The following is a 9,146-nucleotide window of genomic DNA, read 5'->3' as shown; positions in this document are numbered from 1 at the left end:
CGATATGTGCAAACACAACATGGCACCACAACATGACTCTATGACTCAAGTAATTTATTCATTAGGCTCCGAGGAGCGAGATATTACAAACATGGGTCTCATGACCCAACAATCAGAGCATACAAGTCAAAGCACAAGCGGAAGCTATCATGTCTGAGTACAGACATCTATAAATGAAAAAGGCTAAGAAGCCTGACTATCTACCAGATCCTGCCGAGGGCACAAGATCGTAGCTGAGGTATCAAGCTAAACGTCGAAGTCCACGCGGAACTACTAGCGAGACCGAAGTCTCTCTGCAAAAACATAAAATAGGCAAACGTGAGTACAAATGTACCCAGCAAGACTTACATCAGAACTAACTACATATGCATCATTATCAACAAAGGGGATGGTGGGGTTTAACTGCAGCAAGCCAGCTTTGACTCGGTGGCTATCCTGAACTACGACTGCAAGTAACTCTTTTGAGGTGGCGCACACGAGTCCACATATTCACCATATCAATACACCACTATGGATCCGCTCCCGTCTCCCTACGAGAACGCCATCCATAGCACTCACGCTTATCTTGCGTATTTTAGAGTATCCACTTTCACTTGTCTATGAACTGATATAAGCAACCCAGAAGTCCTTTTCCGCGGACACGGCTATTCGAATAGATGATGATAACCCTGCAGGGGTGTACTTCTTCATACATGTTTCCACCACTTAGCGTCTGCACACGACATGTGCTCGGCAGACTTCAAGCGAAAGCCGACGTGGGTGTAGACCACGACCTACCTAAACACTCAAGTCTCTAGTCCAGGTTTATCGCCTATTCGGGTTCCATCCATGAGGAGATCCGGCCGGAGTTTCGCTCACAGCCCCAAACGATGTGAACAGGGTTCCGTGACACCAAACGGGCGCCCGGTTTACCCGGCCACGTGCCTACCGCATCACAGCCCACCCCTACGGTCAGCGCTGTCCACGGCCTCCAGCATACTACAAACACCAGAAACTACTTGCAACTCCTGGACAGAGGACAAGGGTGAATAAGAAGTCGAGCGGGGTCATATTTCAGGGCCCAATGTATGGTAGTAGCTGAATCATGGATCACAAACACAGAACTCAGTTCCTGAGGACGGCTACAATGAGACAACCCACCATGTACTCCTACATGGCCTCTCACCGCTACCTTTACCAAATCGTGTTCACACACTTAGCTCACACACAGTAGGACATGTTCACACGCCTCTGATTCATCCCCGATGAATCAGACCTGACTCAACTCTAAGCAGTAGCAGGCATGACAAACAAACATGAATGAGTAGGCACAACAGGGCTCAAACAACTCCTACTCATGCTAGTGGGTTTCATCTATTTACTGTGGCAATGACAGGTCATGCAAAGGATAAAGGGGTTCAGCTACCGCAGCAAGTAACAGATGAATCGGTGTTGTCCTAATGCAGTAAAAGAGAGCAGGAGCGAGAGAGTAGGATTGTATCGGAATGAACAAGGGGGTTTTGCTTGCCTGGCACTTCTGAAGATAACATTGAGTCTTCATCAGTGTCAACGATCACATCATCGGTATCACGTCTATCGAGAGGGGACAATACCGGCAACACAGAAGAAACACAATCAATGCAATGCACAATATGATGCATGCTATGACATGGCAATATGAATGTGTTTTGAGCTAATGCAACTAGCAACAGATTAAATGAAGTTGGTTTGAATACAAGATTCAAATTCAAACTCCATATGTGATTATTAAATGCCATTTACTTCATTTGCCTAAACAGTACCTGATAAGTTGTTCTAACATGCATGAAAATGGTACAGATGGATTCCTTGAATTTTTCTGATAATTTTTCATATATAATTTATTTAATTTGGAGTTACGGTTAATTTTCTATGATTTATTGAAGTTTTAGCTATTTTCTGAAATTATTAAATCATTTAAGATTATTTAAATTCCAGAAAATACTTATTGCGTCAGCCTGACATCATCATGACGTCAGCAGGTCAACAGGGCGCCTCCAGGTCAAACCTGACGTGTGGGGGCCACACGTCAGTGACACAGGAGCTAATCCCGGTCAAACCCAGCGCTGACTGGGGTTTGACCAGGGGTGGGGCCCGCTGTCAGTGGCCTAGTGGGTGATTAGCGGGGTAGTTAGTCCCTAATGACCGGCCACATCAGCTCCTGCCGGAGTTTCGCCGGCGGCGACCATTCCGCACGGCGGGGGAACGCCGGACTTGCGCTAGGGGCATCGGATCGACGCGCCAAGGGCACCAGGAGGTAGCCCGCGCCCGTGCGCATCTAGGGGAACCAACGGGAGGTGCGGGGGTGGCCGGGGTTCGCCGGAGGCGAGCTCGCGGCGGCGGCCGGAGTTCGGGCGAGACGCGAGCGAGAGCTAGGGGGCACAGGAAGGCGAGCTGGGGCGTGCTACGGCTTGTGGAGACGGTCTGAGCACGATGGTGCACTCAGGTGGGAGCTCCAGTGGCTCTGGCCACGACGGCGACGAGGCACGGCGGCGGCGAGCTTCGGCCGCGGCGGAGCTATGGCCTAGAGCTCGCAAACGCGAGGGGAGAGAGAGGGGTTCTGCACGGAGGCTCACCGCGGAGCTGTAGGGAGGGTCAGTGGGCTCGGGGGCGCGCCGGAGTGGCCGAATTCGACGGAGAAGATCCTCGGCGGCCGGCGAGGGGGAAAACGTCGGGGGCGGCGTTCCGGGGCTCTTCTGGTCGCGTGAGACGACGAGGAGGACGAGGGAGGACTTGCGGAGCTCTGGGAGGCGTCGGGGAGGCGAGAGGGGGATGGTGGCCGCGGCGAACGGCGTCGGTGGCGACGGCTGTGTTCGGGTTCGGGCGAGAGAGAAAGAGCAGAGGGGCGGGGCCTCGAGGAAGAGTGAGAGGGTCCGAGGGGGCTGCGTGGCGTCGCGGGAGGGAACCAGGGGAGGAGGAGGCAGCCAGGCAGGGAGGAGGTGGCCGGGGCGCGTGGCCGCGCGCGCCGGGCGCGTGCCCGTCCTCCTGGCAGAGGAGGAAGGCGACAGGGGAGGGAGGCGGCGGTGGGCTGGGCCAGCGGGAGGAGCTGGGCCGGGCAGGTAAGCAGGTAAGTGGCCCAGGTGGCCTTCTCTCCCTTTTTTTTCTATTTTGTTTCTCTTTTCTATTTCTGTAGTTTGTTTCTGATTTAGTTTATAGCCCAAATCATTTTAATAAATCCTGGAAATAAATATGGGTGCTTTCTGAATTATTCCAGTGACCCTTATCAATTTTCAGAATTGTTGGAGCATTTAAAAATATTAATAGTATTTAAATGCCCCAATTCAAATACAATATGGATTATTCAAAAATCCATAATGGCCCAAAATATTGGCATCATTTTTGGGTAGAGGTTTTTCACCTTTGTCAAAAATCATGAACATTTTTGAAAGCCATTTGGACTTGCTTGAAAGTATTTTAGGTGAACCTAGTGAATTCCTTTAATGCTAGGGTTTGAGCAATCCCCATTTCAAGTTCATTCAAAAGTTAAACATGATGCACACATGAGGCTAGGCTAGAGCAATGCCAGAAGCTAGGGATGTGACAGCGTGACCCACCGTATAAGAATGATGATTTCAGACACCGCGTACAATTATCGTAGGGTTCTGAGAATCAAATTCTTCATTAATTTCTTCACACTAAGAGTGTTATTCTTCATTGATTGAAGAAAAACGTTTCTTCATGTGTTGCACATCTAAGTCATCAATTTTGCATAAGTGTTAGGATGAGTGTCCTTTTCAAAGAACATTCGAAGATTCTAGGATATTTAGCTCACACCGCAACTTGCTAAATCTCTTCTCATCCAAGGGCTTTGTGAAGATATCGACTAGCTGTTCTTCAGTCTTCACATGCTCAATAGAAATGTCGCCCTTCAACACATGATCACGAAAAAAATGATGACGAATTTGAATGTGCTTTGTCTTCGAGTGCTGAACTGGGTTGTGAGCAATCTTGATGGCACTCTCATTGTCACAAAAGATAGGCACATTCTTCATGTTGACGCCGTAGTCCTTGAGAGTTTGCTTCATCCATAGCAATTGAGCACAACAAGAACCAGCGACAATATACTCAGCTTCAGCAGTAGATAGTGATACGCAATTCTGTTTTTTCGAGGACCAACAAACCAAAGATCATCCGAGGGAATGACATGTACCAAATGTTGACTTACGGTCCACACGATCACCAGCATAGTCAGAGTCATAATATCCAATGAGATCAAAAGACAAGCCCTTGGGGTACCATAATCCAAGTGTTGGTGTGTGAGCTAGATATTGAAGAACATGCTTCACAGCCTTATGGTGTGATTCCTTCGGTGTAGCTTGAAATCGGGCACACATGCAAACACTAAGCATTATGTCTGGCCTAGATGCACATAAATACAATAAAGAGCCAATCATGGAGTGGTATACCTTATGATCGAAGTCGATACCATTTTCATCAGTGCACAAATGGCCATTTGTGGGCATAGGAATTTTGACGCCTTTGCAATCTTGCATGCCGAATTTCCTCAGTACATCCTTGAGGTATTTCTCCTGAGATATGAATATGCCATTGCGTTGTTGACGAATTTGAAGACCTAAGAAGAATTTCAACTCTCCCATCATAGACATTTGATATTCTTCACTCATCATATAGGCAAATTCATCACTATAACGTTGGTCAGTACAGCCAAAGATAATATCATCAACATATATTTGGCACACAAACAATTCACCATCATAAGATTTAGTGAAAAGAGTAGGGTCGAGTGAATCGGGTTTGAAGCCTTTCTTCGTGAAGAATTCCTTCAAGGTATCATACCATGCCCGTGGGGCCTGCTTGAGGCCTTAGAGGGCCTTGTTGAGCCTGAAGACTTTGTCAGGATTCTTTGGATCTTCAAAACCTGGGGGTTGAGCAACATATACTTCTTCCTCAAGCTTACCATTGAGGAATGGACTTTTCACATCCATTTGATATAAAGTGATATCATGATGGTTAGCATAAGCAAGTAATATGAGAATAGCCTCAAGTCTAGCAACAGGTGCAAAAATTTCATCGAAATCAATTCCTTTAACCTGTGTGTAGCCTTGAGCTATGAGCCATGCCTTATTTCTCACCACAAGGCCATTTTCATCTTGCTTGTTGTGGTAGATCCACTTTGTGCCAATGATATTGTGCTTGCGAGGATCTGGACGTTTGACCAGTTCCTAGACATTGTTGAGCTCGAACTGATGTAATTCTTCTTGCATGGCCTGAATCCACCCAGGCTCCAGAAATGCTTCATCTACCTTAGTGGGCTCTGTGATAGAGACAAGAGCATAGTGCCCACAAAAGTTAGATAAATGTGAAGCTTTTGAGCGTGTGAGAGGACCTAGTGCTTTGATGTCATTGATGATCTTTTCAACTTGCACTTCTTTTGCAATGCGAGGATGAGCTGGTTGTCGTTGAGGAATTTGATCAGCATTCTCTTCAGCACCATTTTCTTCAGTATTTTCTTCAGGTGCATTAGCTCGACGTTCTTCATGTTTTGGAATGAATTCTTCAGCAGATTCTTCAGTAGGAATGACATCCCCAGTAGCCTTGAACTTGATAGTTTCCTCAGGTGCTGGTTCATCTATCACAGTAGGTAGGTACTCTCTTTGCGAGCCATTAGTTTCATCGAACCACACATCTACAGTTTCAACAACCTTGTGAAGAACGTTGTTGAAGACTCTGTAGGTGTGCGAGTCCTTTCCGTAACCAAGCATAAAACCTTCATGTGCTTTCGGTGCAAATTTTGAGTTGTGAAGAGGATCTTTAATCCAACATTTAGCACCGAAGACTTTGAAGTAACTTACATTGGGTTTGTTATCAGTGAGGAGTTCATAGGCAGTCTTCTTGAAGAATTTGTGAAGATATACTCTGTTGATGATGTGGCACGCAGTGTCAATTGCCTCAATCCAAAACCGACGAGGCGTTTTGTATTCATCAAGCATAGTGCAAGCCATTTCAGCAAGAGTTCTGTTCTTGCGCTCCATGACACCGTTCTGCTGAGGAGTGTAAGGAGCAGATAACTCATGAGTAATACCAAGTTCATCAAGATAGTCATCGAGACCAGGATTCTTGAACTCGGTGCCATTGTCACTTCTGATGTGCATGATCTTCACACCAAAGTTGGTTGAAGCCCTCGAGGAAAATCGTTTGAAGACTTCCTGCACTTCATGTTTGTAAGTAACAAGGTGTACCCATGTGTAACGAGAGTAATCATCAACAATAACAAAGCCATATTGAGATGCTTCATTTGAAACAGCAGAATAATGATTAGGACCGAAGAGATCCATGCGAAGCAATTCAAATGGACGAGTAGTGGTCATGATAGTCTTTTCTGGATGCTTGGCCTTGGTCATCTTTCCAGCTTCACAGGCTCCGCATAAGTGGTCCTTGAGGAATTTGACATTCTCAATGCCAATGACATGCTTCTTCTTCGCAAGCGTGTACAAATTCCTCATGCCTGCATGACCAAGTCGTCGATGCCAGAGCCAGCCTTCTGAAGCTTTTGCAAGTAGGCACATGGCTGGTTGTGGTCCTGTAGAGAAATCAACAATATACAGGTCTCCTCTCCTAAAGCTTTCGAAGACTTTGGAATTGTCAGCTTCCATAACCACAACACAACGGTACTTGCCAAAGACAACAACCATATCAAGATCACAAAGCATTGAGACAGACATAAGGTTGTATCCTAAGGACTCAACAAGCATGACTTTGTCCATGTGTCGATCCTTTGTGATCGCAACCTTACCTAGACCCAATACCTAACTTTTTCCTTTGTCGGCAAAGATGATATGTTTCATATGCGACAGAGATAATGGAGCATCCATCAATAGAATCTTGTCACCAGTCATGTGATTTGTACATCCACTATCGAGGACCCACTCAGTGGCTTTGGGTTGATCATCCTGCAGATGAATTAGTGCAACTTACGAACTAATATACTTCATCAGTGAAGAATATGACATCAATTCATCAGATCTTCATGATTAGCCTGCGTCCTTTCAGGCATGCTCAGGTCTCTAGCAAATTCTTCAGATGATTACGTAAGTCTAGAGACCTGACTCCGCAGAAGAGATTAGTCCCTTTTCTAAACCACCCACATCTGAAGGGGTGGCAAAGAGTTCATCATTCTGCGAGCTCCATACGAGAAGGGTGGCATAGAAGCCAGTTCATTTCGTTTCACATAAGAGGGGTTAGAGTAAGCATAAGAGTAAGCAGTGAAATTCTTCGAGGACTTATGGACATAATGATTTGAAGAATAATGCACATATCCATAATCCTTAGATCTTCCCTGCGAAACAGATGGGTTAGCACGATGATGTTCATCTGAGGACTTTGATCCTTTTGAGGAGTTTGGTCCGTATGAGGACTTGGATCCATATGAAGAATTTGGTCCATATGAAGAATTTGATCTGGGGTTCCTATTCTTCATAGGTGGCGTCATGATGACATTCACCTGAAGATTTTCAAGGCATCTTTTGGGAACCCAGATTTTCTTCATAGGGGAACCGTTCTTTCAGTTAGTGCCAACATATCTAGCAAATACTTCACCATTCTGATTTTTGAACAGTTTATAGTTGGAGTCAAATGACTCATCATCAGAACGAGGAGATTCACATGCAAATCCAGATAAGTTAGATGGATCAACTGGAGGTCCTTTTGCAGCAACCCATGTATTTTTGGGGTACTGCTCAGGCTTCCAATATGTACCATCAGCATTGAGTTTCCTCTCAAAGGCAATACCCTCTTTCCTAGGGTTCCCATTGAGGATTTGCTTTTTAAGCACATCACAAAGAGTCTGATGCCCTTTGAGGGTTTTGTACATGCCTGTCATGTACAATTCCTTCAGCCCTGCATCGTCAGTGATACTAGCAATGTCCTCAGATGAGGAATTAGTGATAGCAGAGGCATGTGAAGAATTTGAAACATTAGCAGCATTTCAACATTCAGGTGAAGAATTAGCAGATTCACGTTCAATGCATTTCAAACAAGGAGGAACAAATTCTTCCTGAGAAGCACTGATTTGTTGAGCAAGTAATGAATCGCGCTCCTTCTGAAGATCGTCATAACTCACTCTTAGCTTTTCAAGATCTTGCTTTCTTTAAATAAATTCATAAGAAAGCTTCTCATGATCGGATAAGAGAGTGTTATGATGACCTTGAAGATTGTCAAACCTAGTCTGAAGTCTCTGAAGATTTTTAGTCAAGGCTTTAGTGCGATCCATTTCTTCACCCAACATATCATCACTTTTTTCTAGCATGATTTGAACCTTTTCTAAAGCCCTTTGTTGTTTTACAGAAATCTTAGCAAGTTTAGAATAGTTGGGCTTAAGGTTTTCATCAGATTCATTCTCACTTGATTCAGAGGAGGTATATTTGAGTACCTTGGCACCCTTTGCCATGAAGCAATAGGTGGGAGCGTAGTCATCATCGCCTTCATCAGCCTTGTTGGTGAGGTCATTTTCTTCGGTGTTGAAGATAGACTTGCTAACGAATGCAGTAGCGAGAGCTAGGCTCGCCACTCCGGATTCGGACTCCTCAGATGTCTCATCTTCCTCATTTTCTTCAGATTAAGCCTCAGATTCCATTTCCTTGCCAATGAATGCCCTAGCCTTCTTGGAGCTGCTCTTCTTGTGATATGAAGGCTTTGAGGGTTTTGATGATGAAGATTTTGTGGATTTATTCTTTTTCTTCGCATCATCAGAACTGTAATCCTTGTATTTCTTCTTCTTTGATTCCTTTTCCCACTGAGGACAATCTTGAATGTAATGTCCAGGTTTCTTGCATTTGTGACAGAGCCTCCTCTTGTAGTCACTGGATGAGGAATCATTGCTCCTTGAGGGTCTTCTAAAGCGACCACGCCTTGAGAACTTTTGGAACTTCTTCATGAGCAAAGCTAGATCATGGCTTAGTTCTTCAGGATCACCAAGGCTGCTACCAGAGTCTTCATCTTCGGACTCAGATACTGCCTTGGCCTTCAGTGCACGTGATTTGCCATAGCTCGAACCATAGAGATCTCTTTTTTCAGCAAGTTGGAACTCATGAGTATTTAGCCTCTCGAGAATATCAGCGGGATCAAGTGGCTTGTAATCAGCACGTTCTTGTATCATCAATGCCAGAGTG

This window comes from Triticum aestivum, chromosome 5A (assembly GCF_018294505.1).
Source record: "Triticum aestivum cultivar Chinese Spring chromosome 5A, IWGSC CS RefSeq v2.1, whole genome shotgun sequence".
Lineage (NCBI taxonomy): Eukaryota > Viridiplantae > Streptophyta > Magnoliopsida > Poales > Poaceae > Triticum > Triticum aestivum.
Note: the sequence above shows the minus strand (reverse complement) of the source record.